Raw genomic sequence first — 13,520 nt, 5'->3', positions numbered from 1 at the left:
GAGAATTAAAAGGTACAAGTTCCTGTTATAAAATAAATAAGTCCTGGGGATGAAAGGGTACAGCACAGGAAATGCCGCCAATCATATTGTAATGATTTTATATTGTGATGGTGGCTACACTTATCAAGGTGAACATTTTCTAATGTATGTCATTGTTAAATCACTGTTTAAATTTAAATGATTGTTAAATCATTGTTAAATCACCTGAAACTAATATTATATGTCGACTACACTTCTAGAAATAAAAAATAATTTTAAAATTAATTTTTAAAATTAATATTTTTCTCAATAATTCCTGTTGGGATTATTTCCCCCTCCCCAACCGACCATCCAACCAAGGAGGCCTTGCTAGCAATTAATATTATCCTTTTTTCTTTGTGGTTTGCAATGGGACAAATGGATTTCCTGAATGACTCAATTCTACTGCCCAACCGTATGCACCAACACTTCAGCCCATCTCAGTAGATACTTACGTGCATAAACCACAGCAGGAGAACTGGTGCCTGGCTGGTGTTTAGTTTCATGAGATCTGGCAATTAAGAATCAGACAATCATGTTTTAATTCATTCATTTCTGCAAAGCTCTGTGCTGAAATGACTCCAGGAACCACTGATTTTGTATAAATCACTTCTACAGACTTTCTCAACTTAATAAAAAAGTGCACTGATTTATAAGGTCTACTGAACTGTTCAATTTTATTGGTATTGTCAGTAAGAACTCCTTGGAGTTCACTCACCAGAATTATGGGTATTATAGCCATTGTTAACACATTCCGATTGGCTAAATTAATTGTGCTGTTTAAGGCAAAATACATGTAAACTGATTTACACGAAAATGCTAAGCTGTGAGGTTCCTGGGTGGCTCAGTTGGTTGAGCTCAGGTTATGATCTCCTGGTTCCTGAGTTTGAGCCCCACTTCGGGCTCTCTGAGGTCAGCACAGAACCTGCTTCAGATCCTCTGTACCCCACCTCTGCCCCTCCCTCACTTGTGCACATCCACTTCCTCTCTCAACAATAAAATAAAAACATCAAAATTACAAAAAAAAAAAAGAAGAAAATATGAAGTTGTATTTGAAAAACGGCTTAGTCTCTCTACTTCTTTCCTGTAAAATGAAGTGGTTGGACTGGATGGTCTCTGAAGTCTGAAGCTGTAAAATTCTATGACTGTTACCAAAAATAGTCTGAAAACAAAAAATTCAGTGTTCCTACAAAGAGTTAAAGACAATTCACTGAAATATTCACTATGAGTTTTATCATTTGCTTCTGTGCAAGAATAGGTGATATATTCATATTAAATAATTTAATTCCCTACTTCAGCAGGTGAACAACTTTCCATCATGAAGGAGCCAAAAGACAAGACAGCAACGCTGTATTCTAAGCATCATTGGCAAAGTAACTCTTGCTACGTTTGATTTAGTTTTGTTTCCTTTTTGACAAAAGTATGTTGTATCGTAGAAAGAAAACTAACAAGAGAGGGAAGAGTTGTGTTTAACCTACTTTTATTGTAGATCTATGTTGTGAGAGGGGCAAGTTACATTTTCAGTTTATAAACAGTAAAAAGCTCCAATGTTTCAACACAATGACTTTTCTCTCTTCCTGAAAAGGTATAAAATTTATTTGAGATGACTGTTAACTGCCTTCAAAACTGATAAAATAGATATATATTAACCACATGTTTTTAAATGAACTATTACATGAATTGAACTATTATGTTGATCATTTAACAATCTAAGATCTTATTAGATAGAAAAACAATTATCTTTAATAAAGGCTAACGTTATGTGCTATAAAGAAATGTAACTTAATGCTTAACTGTCATGTGTTCTATTATTGCTGCTATAGAATACATTATTAGTGTGCTAGGAATGTGCTAGAAAGCATATGAAGCATTTCGGAAGACAAGATCTCTAACAGGACCTATCCTCCTGGTGCAAGTGTAACCAGTGTCATCTCTAGTCAGTTATGGTGTGTGCGTGCTCTCTAGCAATTTATTCTGGGTGAATGCAATTCAGCCCTCTACTAAATTCTTTCCCTCGTACCTAGAGGAAGCACACCCCCCCCCTTTCATTTTCCGATGCACGTTTTTGCGTCTGCAAAGCCACACTGCAGTACAAGTCCACAAGAGATGAGCCAAAGGTCTTGTATGAAGGCTTGGGGTGCTCTATAACTTGACTGGCTTACTCTTGCTCAGTTTTCTTGTCCCATGGCCAAGAGGAAGAGACTATTAGTGGGGAGGCTTTAAGGGAGCACGGCCTTGACTGTTCCTGGAGCTGGTTTAGTCACGAAAGCCAGCTAGAGAAGAGGTGTTAAAGCTTAGTGACACTTACCTGCCATTTGAGGCTCCAATATCACACCTTCTGGTGGCAACGACAGGAGTGCATTTAAATGTCCACACCCTACACCAGCATGGGAAAACAGAGCATCCTATTTGGTAACAGCCCATCTCAAATTCATGACCAAATGGCCTCTGGGAATATATGACCAAAATGGAGTCATATATGCCGAGGAACACACCAATGTACCCACATTCCATGTATTTTTTCTCTGTGCACCTAATATCCTGATCAAAAGTGACATATGTAATGACTGCTGTCATGTAGGCACTCTCAAAGTGCCATAAAAGAGCTGTATTCCAAAGGTATTCTCAAAGCAAGTCGTAGTTGTTTGGGGGTGAGAAAACTACTCTATCAACCAATTCATACATTTTACTGGCTTCATGAAATAAAACTTAATTTCCCTTAAGTTAGTGGTGGGGAGGGGTCTATTTGTGCTGTCGCTCAGGCTCTGCCCTTTCTAAGAGCCTGGAGGTCCCCATGGGTCCTCTGCAGCTGGCCTGGGGGGAAGGTTATTTAAATTAAATTAAATTAGATTAGATTAAATTAAATTAAATTAAAATTATTTAAGGCCTGGAGGCCAAGGCTGGGGATGGCCCGTGTCACCCAGACCTGTGCTCCCCTGGTCAGCATCCAGCCAAGTGCCCCTCAGCAAGCACGTTCTATCACAACAGGTAGGTTGGAATCGGTGTGAGTAAGAAAAATATGCTTTTCCACAGACCTGGCGATCAGAGTAGTGAGATCTCATAGCACTGGTAAGGATTCACACCAGTGAGTGTGGATTCTCACCAGTGTGAGGGCTCCCACCAGTGAAGGGGGTTACACCAGTGTGAGGGCTCCGAGCAGCATGTGAGGGCTCACACCAGTGGGGGGGGGGGTTACTGCTGGAATGTGAGGCAGAACACAACCTGCTTCTGGGTGAAGTGATATATGTATGGCTGGTTAGGGATGTGAACTCGTAAGAACCTCTGACGATCACGGAAACATTTGACTGTTTTTGCCACTGTCGCCGTGCGATCCAGTAGGCAAAGTGGATTCAGGACACTCAGCAGCCCTCAGACACAGGGGAAGCTCTGTTTCTGACAGAACTCCGAGTTTCAATGGACGTCAAACAGAAGCAGCTCTATTCTCCGCCAAGGAGGGTGCTGAGAACCCTCGATTCGCTCACACATTCAGCTGCCGCTGGTTTGCATTCCTAGATGTGCAGGCTGTAGAGGGAGAATCCATGTCTTCTAAGACTCCATGTCATCGGGGTGACAAACGTGTGGGTGCTGCTGCCTCTCGGTGAGCCCAGGGCGGAGGGCAGTGCGGATGGGAAGGGGACCGGCAGGCATACGTGGCACATTTCCAACACCCGGGTGTCAGAGGGGAGTGAAGACAGAGAGGTCTTCCTAAGTTCTTGGAACTTCTGCCATCACGTGGATCCAAAATCTTGGTAACTGGTGTGCTGTGGCCCCACTCAGCTCGCGTTCGGGTGTTCAGAAAAGACCCTGTTCTCCTCTGTATGAACAAACGACCTCAGTCAGATGGTACTTACAGTGCCTGTGATGGATCCTTTTCGAAGGCTTTAAGATCCAAAGGGTCGAAAGGCCAACAGGTTTCCCACCCCCATCCTTAGTGGACGCCTGGTTCATGAGTTGGGCGTAATGCGCTTTCACTGGCGTCCTGACTTTCTTGGTAAGTTTTACTGAGAAGCCGAATGCTGTGATAATGACTCTTGCTGCTATGTATGCAACGCAATGTATTATACTGTTGTCATTTCACACGTCACTGTTAGTACCTGTTTATAAAAGCGCCCATTAAACAGAGTAGGGTAAGAAGGGCCTATTCTAATAGTGTTCTAGGAAAAATGTAAACACTATCTTGTACAACAGGATTTTGGCAGATGGCATTGGGTGATTATTTTCTCCCCACAGAGTGGGAACATTTGAGTTTGACAAGAGATCCCATCTTTAAAAAGGGCACTTTATTTTCGGGTCTTCAAATTGCTATGACTTTACTAAGATCAAAACCTTGCACATTTTAATAATTGATATTATATCTCATTTATATTATAAAATAAAAGCTGAATGTATATATAGCAGAAAGTAAATGTAATTGTCATTATTTAGAATCTTTGATATCTGACTTTCTTCAGATGGGGCCCTCACCAAATGTTATCAAATGTTATCAATAACCATAATGTTCCTGAAGATATAGCCGATCCAATGAAGATCTAGGTTGACACAGCCACTCCTGGGCTCGATTGCTGTCATTTGAAAGGCATTTCTAGTTGGAGTGTTAGCAGTACACAGTTTCAAGGGATCTCTTTTGCTAAAACTAGCAAATAGATGCTGAAGTAGTGGGCAGGTCTCAGACCTCATGACTGCTGTTACCGCTGTTTCATTGTCAGCACACTGAAATCAGACTGATGGAATACAGTGGGTACAAAATAAGCCAATCCCAAAGCCTTGCCTGGGTCCCGCTGTTTTCTAGTATAATCTGCATGTACAAGAAGTAAAAGAGCTCTTTACAGTTTTGACTTTTATTTGAACCTTTACGTTAGCAGCTTTGTCAAAGAACAGTCCCACATGTAGGTTTTGGCGATTATAATTCCCTCCATCTTTTAAAATGCATTTAATTTTGAGAAACTGATATATGCTATGGTAATATCTACTCTGCAAAAGGCAAAAACATTTAGATGAAAAGTGAAAAATGGAGTCAATCACTCAGATGCTTCCAAATGTTTGGCATCTGCAGAAATTCCATCTGAATGTCTGGTTCAATTTTTTATAAAGTGTTTTTGTGGGGCTGACCCTGAGAATATGCTTGTAATTGCTAATGTATATTCCTGAGAATATGGGTGAAATTTAAGTTGACTTGAATCTTAACTATGCTGAGGATGTTTGTCATTTAAAGAATCTGTGGTTAATTTTTAAAGCAAATAAACACTTCATAAGGAAAATCACTGTTCATTTTTTTTGGTAAATTTAAATTTATGTCACTGTAGAAATGGATTTTTAAAACACTTGTGGACGCTTTAGAATTATTTTGATAATGTCTTGACATTTCAGTAGTAGTTATTTAAAAGCTAGTATTTAAGCTATAATAAGCTGTATAAGAACATTGTGATATTTGCAGATGAACAAGGATGTTGTGTTCACTGCTGTGGAATTCTGCATTTTCGAGCCTCCTCACCACAAGCAGACTCTAGCTAGACTTGACTAGGACAGTGAGGGTAAGGGGTTTGGGAAAAATATGTAAACGTCTACTGTACCTCCTTTCTGTTGCTCGAGAATCATGCACCCGTACCATCATCATCATCACCATCATTTTCTGTAACATCCTCTCTGGAGGAGAGACCCCGTCCACATTATGCACACATTGTCTATGTATACGCTGTCCTTTGCAAAAACTGTTGACTTGTATCAGTCAGGTCAAATCAACGAGACTCAAAGAGACCTAAGCCAACACACACATACCCTGATTCAGTTTACGTTCCGCATGTGACTTAGAGGCTGTTCAGTTCTTGAGACCCCTCTCCTGCGGCTGCTGCTGACGCCAGTCGGGACCTTGCTTCCTCACAGTCCTGGACCAGCTTGGCATCCTCTGGGAAACCTCCCAACCCCACCCACCTAGAGAGTCTGAGTCTGTGTTTTAGTAACATCTCATTCACATGAAAGGTTAGAAGCACCAATTTACCTTGTTTTCAGGACATTAGACCATGTTAAACATTGTCTGTTGATTTCTAGGTGTGCAAGAGATCCTCACCAACTCTCCTCCCTTCTGTTCAAGGCAAACGTAGTGTTTCTTTGTCTTTTCTCTTCCGTTGGTGCCACTGGAAATTCCACAACACGTGCGCCTTGATCTTACATTCGGTACAGATCACACCCGACCTTCCACCCTGTCCCTCTCCTCCCCACTTCGGCGTCCAGGCCTCCACTTTTTACTTTCAAAGTTGGCAACTCATACGTTCTGATCAAACCACCAATGAGTCTATCGTGTCTGGCTCGAGCTGACCCAAAAGTTGACAGTGAACGATTTAGCAATGATTTTTGTAGTAAGTTATAGAAAACTCAAAAGCAGTGTGAAAGTACATATGTGAAACACATATACACACATGCATACACTTCCACACCTATGTTTACATACGATTACAGACACACCCACTTCCACACCCACAGATGTTAGGTTAGCAGCTTCTGGCCTTAGTCAGTGGCTCAAGGGTGTCATTCCCTTGGGCATTTCATCATGGCCACAAGCTGGCTGCCTCAGACTGACGGTGTTTTCTTGTTTTCTCCCCGTTCTCAGGTAGAGAATCGTCTCAAGCGAGATCTGATATGGGGTACTGGTGAGTGTCTGTAGCATGTGGCCAGCTCCCTCTGTAGACTGGGAGCTCACTGTGTGCTTTCGCACTTCCTGCCCCTGCCCCCAGTGCGTATTGGATACGTTTCCAGGGCAGTTTTGCCCTTTAAGCTAAAAGGTTAGTGGCTTGGTGGAGCCCCACGGTCTTCAGGAGGACTTTGAACTGAAAGCAACATGCAGGTGAGAATTTGGTAAAGGTTTTGGAGAGCAATGCTCATGAGGGCCAGTTGGTCAGTCACTAGGGGGCACTATGCTAGAGATGGCTATTTACTTACTCTCTTATTTACCATTAGAATAGGAGGGGAGGGGTACCTGGGTGGCTCAGACTTTGGCTCAGGTCATGATCTCAGGGTTCATGGGTTCGAGCCCTGTATCAGCTCTGTGCTGACAGCTCGGATCCTGGAGCCTGCTTCGGATTCTGTGTCTCCCTCTCTCTCTGCCCCTCCTCCCACACGTGCACATGCTCTTTCTTTCTCTCAAAAACAAACAAATAAACATTTTTTTTTAAGTATTAAAAAAAAGAATAAGGAGGGGAGAGTTTGATGACATGATTATTTACCAAGTTATGGACAGGCTATAGGGAAATCACAGGGTGGTTGCAGTACCCGGGGCCTTCTCCCACCCCTACACCCCAAAGGCTGAGGGTGACAACAATGAGAAGGGTATGAACTTAGGTCAGAGGCAAATCAGCCCGAGGGGACTTCAAGGGGAGGGAGCAGGGGGACAGTAACCTACCCGAATTTTCCTCCTCCGTCTGATGTCTTACTGGGCTTCCCGATGGCTGGATGGCACCAGAGGCTGGAAGGAAGGGACCATAAGGTGGATTATGTTCAGTCCACTGGAGCAGACATGGGGAAAGTATGCAGAGCCTATCAGAAGGCCAAAGAGAAGCTGTTTTCTACCCGCAGGACACATCTCCTGTGCATCTTCAGTAAATGACACTGAGACGTGAGGGAGGTGGGGCCTTGTGGATCAGCTACACACATGTTTCTTATGCTCCAAGCAAAGCCATTAAGGCAAAAGTGAAACCTGGAATGTGTGAAGCAGAGAAGTAGCAGGACCTTGGTGGTGGTGTGGGCTTGCCGTCTGAGTGGTGGCACAGCCGTGGCCAGCCTGTGTACGCAAAAATACTTCCCCACCTCTCCACTGGCCTTCCTGGTCCCTTCATTCAAACTTGGCCTTACCAGAGATTACTTTAATGCATCAGTGAACCAACCTACCAGCCAATCAATTGGGGTGATTGGGGGCTGCTACTGTGGATGTGAATCTAGGTTATTCCGCACACAGATCACAGCTTACTCTTGTCTTTTTACGTCTTTCATCAAGAACTGAGGCACCTCCGTTTTACAGAAACCAGGGTTTTTGTGCTTGACGTGTCTTTGTGTGAAAACCTCCATTTATCACTCGTGGTTTTGAGTTAACTGATCATCATAGGGCACTGCATGCAGCTGGTGCCCGTGTCTCGAGTGCCCCAAGGAACCACATGATTTCCAGGGAAGTCTGCATCTTCTGGTATTAGGGCCCCAATCCCCCTCGCTTAAGTTAGAACAACCCTGCTTTCATTTTCAAATTGGGCTTCTGCCTGATTTTACATTTAGCAAAAAAATGTAGAAGTTTCACTGCTTAATAAAAGTTGAAAATTACTGATCTCTTCTCATGCTGTCCCCTTTGTAGGGTTTCTTTAGACAGGTTAAGTCTCTTAAGATCACACAGCTTATCAAGTAGCAGAATCAAGCCAAGATTCAGGCTTCTGATGTGTAGTCCAGAGCCTCTTCCACTAGGCTCCATAGTTTCTTATGCTAATTTTTAAAGGTAACCACATAAATAGACTTATTTTATAAAAAAACAAAAACAAAAACAAAAACAAGAGTTGGGTATCTGAGTGGTTAACAGCATTCCTGGGGAACCACCTGGGTAAAGACAGAGGAGGGGCTGTGCCACCCACAGGACCACTAAGGCAAAGGTAATAGCTGAAGCCACCCTGGTTGAGCCACTGCTGGGGCCTGAGCAGGGCCGTCCGAGACCCAGCGTCTGGGAAGTGAAGGAGGCTGGTCAGGAGCAAGGTCACCCAAGTCCCCAGGGCCTACTGGTGTCACTGATGTTCAGTGAAGTGAATGAATCTTTGGGCTGAGGTTGCCTGGGAAATCTCAGTGCCCATTGGTGGCCAACAAAATTAATCTGTCTTACACGTATTGACCATTTTATTTTAGTTTATTTCTTAATGTAATTGGCGAAAAATGCATTGGTCCTGTGTGGCCCGGTCTTACCCAGACAGAGTGATATGTGATCAGGTGAGAGTCTGTCCAGTGAACTGTCAAGATAAATTCACTCACCAAGTGTACCAACCACAATGTTACCTGTTTTTATGCGGGTACACTGATCCTTAGATTCCCTCCGTTGCTATGGTAACCACTCTGTTAATTTATCCTCCCTTTAAATGGAGCTTTAATTAGCATTCAGTTTCAGTCTTTCTGCTGGCCAGGAGGCTTCAGTCTGGGCTTTTATCACCAGGCATTCCTCTGTTTAGCATTTTTCCTCCTGATTCTTTTTTTTTTTTCAAGATAAACATTTATTTTACAGTATGAATGGCTAACATCCACTAATATCCATCTAAAAGTACAGTATGATATAGTATCTGTTTTTGCTCTTCACTGTGAAAAAAACACAGTTTGTGTTTATATAGAATAAATCAGGAGCCCCTCCCTGTTCCACTTGGCCTCCGAAATAGTTTGGAGAGCCCCCGATTGTTTTGACACACTTCATATAAACTGAGAGGCAGACACAGCTCTCTTGCTCTCTGTCCCTGGCTCTCTCTGCTGCTGTCTCTAGTATAGATTCTTGAATCTTTATACATTTTTAAATAAAACACAGCTCCTTTATTTTGCCTAAGGGTTTCTCCTGAAAATTTCTTGCTTATCCAGAGATCAGTATATTTCCTTGGCAGGCGGTCACTCAGAGTCTGATTGAAATCCATGTTGAATGAGATTGGCCATTTAATTGAAGAATATGTCTTCGAGGTACAAGATTTTCCTCTACTAGAGGCTAAAACATCTCTTTAAATAATTCCATAACAGTTTCAAAATAATAAAATGAAACGTGCATTAAATTAATTACTTTATACTAATAGTTGATTTGATATAATTCCATGGGTTTGACGAAGTGAATTGATTCCTTTGAAAAACACGATGATGTTCAAGGGTCTAGTAGGCTTTGCTTCACATCTCAATTTATTTCAGACAGTCAATAGTTACAGAAAGCAGTTTGGTCTCAACAGAAACGTCAGCCTTCTTCCCCCAAATGATGAAAGAAGAGAATGTTTTCCTTAAAGTGGATTAGAACCTGCCAGTGTTAGTCTTCAGACTTGACTTGCTAGGTACACATCAGCAGTATCCATATCAGTTCAACTATGGAAACCTTGAGCCTGTGATGTAACATCTCTATCTAGAGAACGGGTTGCATTACTGTATCTAAGTACCACGTATTTAAACTAGATCTCTGCCTTCCTGAGTCCACAGCACTGTGTGGCCACACTGACGGGGGTAGTCTCTGTGCTATGGCTTGTGTACTTTTTATGTGTGTGTGTATTCCTTTTTAAAATTTATTTAAATTCTAGTTAGTTAACATATAGTGTAGTATTGGTTTCGGGAGTAGAATGTAGTGATCCATCACTTACATATAACACCCAGTGCTCATCCCAACAAGTGCCCTCCTAATGCCCATCACCCATCCAGCCCATCCCCCAGCCTCCTCCCCTCCAGCAGCCCTCAGTTTGTTTTCTGTATTTAAGAGTCTCTTATGGGGGCGCCTGAGTGGCTTAATCGGTCAAGCATCCAACTTCAGCTCAGGTCACTATCTTGCGGTTTGTGAGTTTGAGCCCTGCAATGGGCTCTGTGCTGACAGCTCAGGACCTGGAGCCTGCCTCGGATTCTGTGTCTCCCTCTCTTTCTCTGTCTCTGCTCTTCCCTTGCTTGTGCGCTCTCTCTCTCTCTCAGAAAAGAATAAACATTAAAAAAATAAATTAAAAAAAGAGCCTCTTATGGTCTACCTCTCTGTTTTTATCATATATTATTTTTCTTGAGAGAGAGAGAAATCAGGGAAGGGGCAGAGAGAGAGGGAGAGAGAGAATCCCAAGCAGGCTCCACACTCAGCACAGGGCCTGACGAGGGGCTTGATCTCATGACCATGAGATCATGACCTGAGTTGAAATCAACAGTCAGAGGCATAACCAACCAGAGGCCACCAGTCACCCCATGATACTTTTAATCCAATGCTCATAGTTATTAAAGACCTAATATTATTGCAAACATGAAAGTAAATATGCCTCTAAAAAGATATTTTAATTTTTTTTAAGTAGGCTTCACGCCCAGCACCAAGCCTAACCCAGGGCTTGAACTCATGACCCTGATATCATGCCCTGAGCTGAGATCAAGAGTCAGATGCTTAACCAACTGAGCCACCCAGACATCCCCTCTAAAAAGATATTTTTAAAAATTCTTTACGTTTTTATTAAAGTTCTAACCACCCCAAAGTGTTCAGCTTTAAATTCTTTTTAATGTTTACTTATTTTTGAGAGAGAGAGAGTGCACGAGCACGGGCAGGGGAGGGGCAGAGAGAGAGGGAGACACAGATTTCGAAGCAGGCTCCAGGCTCTGAGCTGTCACCACAGAGCCCCACACGGGGCTCGAACCCACAGACCGTGAGATCATGACCTGAGCCCAAGTTGGATGCTTAACTGACTGAGCCACCCAGGCGCCCCCAAAGTGTTCAGCTTTATTTCCTTCAGTCCCACTGAAGGGATGGCCAGTCTTGCTGGGAAACAGATACCTCTTGCCATACCTCAGCAACAAATAGTTACTATAATTTACTGGGGTGATTTTTTTTCCTTAGATTTCCCAGTACACATGTAATATTATGGCCAGTGGCCGGCTGTTTGATGATACATTCTGGCTGTGAATATGGATGGAATCTACCGGAGAACCAGGTGCCTTGTAAGAAAGCAGCGATTGCGATAACCATTTTGAACACGTGTCAATAGCGTGAAGTGCCTCATGATCTCTGCAAAGTGAGGAAAACGTCACTGGGGTAATTTTAGATCCTGTGGCAGACATTCACTGCTTGCAGTTGTGAGGCATCTTACAACGCCTCCCTCTGTCTCCTGTGTGTCAGTGAGACCCCACATGACCCACCGGGGGTGGCACCCAGGCCCAGCCTCCCGGATGCCAAGTGGCTGCAGGCAGTGCAACCTTTTCAAGAGCCTCAAGACGGCTTGATGCGCAGCTTAGCGTCTGACCCTGGCTGTCTGGGAGATATTTCTACAATCTTACACCTTTCGAAGAGCTACTTTTCTGCTTCAACTAATTACATTCTATTCTCTTGTTTGTAAATAGGAACAAAGAATGGTATTTTTAAATGTGAAACAGTTAACCTGTATTTATTATCTTCTGCGCAAAACATTGGAGCTTATTTTGCAAAATGTGCCCTGTGAAACGTTAGTGTCAGATGAATTGGCAGAGGTTTAAAATGCAGATTTTCAGGCCTTCCCAGAACCGCTGAGTCAGGGTCTGTGTGCAGCCCAGAACTCTGTATTTTTCAAATAAGTGTGCCAGTTGCTTCTCATGTAAACTGAAAATGATATGAAAGGGGATAAGATAGCTTTCTTATCAACAGTGAATTCAATTATATGCACTCTTCCCTGCTGGACAGACAGAATGATCTACATATCTACATCTCTGTCTCTATCTATCTCGAGAGAACGAGAGAATATGAGAAGAGAGAATTATTTTTTTTAATTTTCTTTAATGTTTATTATTTTTGAGAGAGAGAGAGACAGAGAGACAGAGAGCAAGCAGGGGAGGAGCAGAGAGAGGAAGAGACACAGAATCTGAAGCAGGCTCCAGGCTCCGAGCTGTCAGCACAGAGCCCGATGCGGGGTTCGAACTCACTGACTGCAAGATCATGATCTGAGCTGAAGTCGGCCGCCCAACCGACTGAGCCACCCAGGCGCCCCAAGATAATTATTTTTATACCGATAATACAGTTTAGAGAAATGAACGGTGTGGCTTTGGTTTAAGACGGCCAGATGAACATGGGTATTTATCTTCTTTTCTTTTTGGTTTCCCCTGAAATGATAGTTGAGGAATACACTTAGGATAAACCTCCAACCGCAGAGAGCAGGCTGTTTGGTCAGATGCCCGGGAGACACAGGGGTGGGGCAGCAGCAAGGGGTGTGCCTGGGGAGGGCTGGCCACGTGGGTGCCCCGGGGCCCTAGCAAGACACCAGCTGGTCCCCAGCCCTGGGGGCGAAGGACACAGAAGCAGGAAGCTGGTCAGGGACAGACTGGAGGTCTGAGCGGACAGACCTGCCTCCAGCCTGTCCTTCTTCGTGTGAGGAAAGGCCCGGCCAATCTTGCTGCATGTTGGGGAGCTGGAACGGCACATGTGGGCGTCAGCTCCCGCCTGAAGGCCCCTCATCTCGGCACTAAGGTCCCTGCTTCCTCCGACGTCCCTGGACAGAGAGCCTCAGGCGAGCCGCCTCGTCCAGTGACCTGGGCCCCGTTAAGCCAGCCTGGCGCTGTGACTGATGCAGGAGGGTTACCTGGATCCAGAGAACGATTACAAGTGTAGCATTCCAGCCAGACAACGATGATGTACGTCGGGGCGTAAGGAGCAAGGTGAATGGTGCAGTCGAAGTCTGAAGGCACCTGGAAGGACTGAGCCCCGCTGCTGGGCCTGCCGGGGACTGAGCCCCGCTGCTGGGCCTGCCGGGGGCTGAGCCCCGCTGCTGGGCCTGCCGGGGGCTGAGCCCCGCTGCTGGGCCTGCCGGGGGCTGAGCCCCGCTGCTGGG

This window comes from Panthera uncia (assembly GCF_023721935.1).
Source record: "Panthera uncia isolate 11264 chromosome A3 unlocalized genomic scaffold, Puncia_PCG_1.0 HiC_scaffold_12, whole genome shotgun sequence".
Lineage (NCBI taxonomy): Eukaryota > Metazoa > Chordata > Mammalia > Carnivora > Felidae > Panthera > Panthera uncia.
This window is presented reverse-complemented; position numbering follows the sequence as displayed.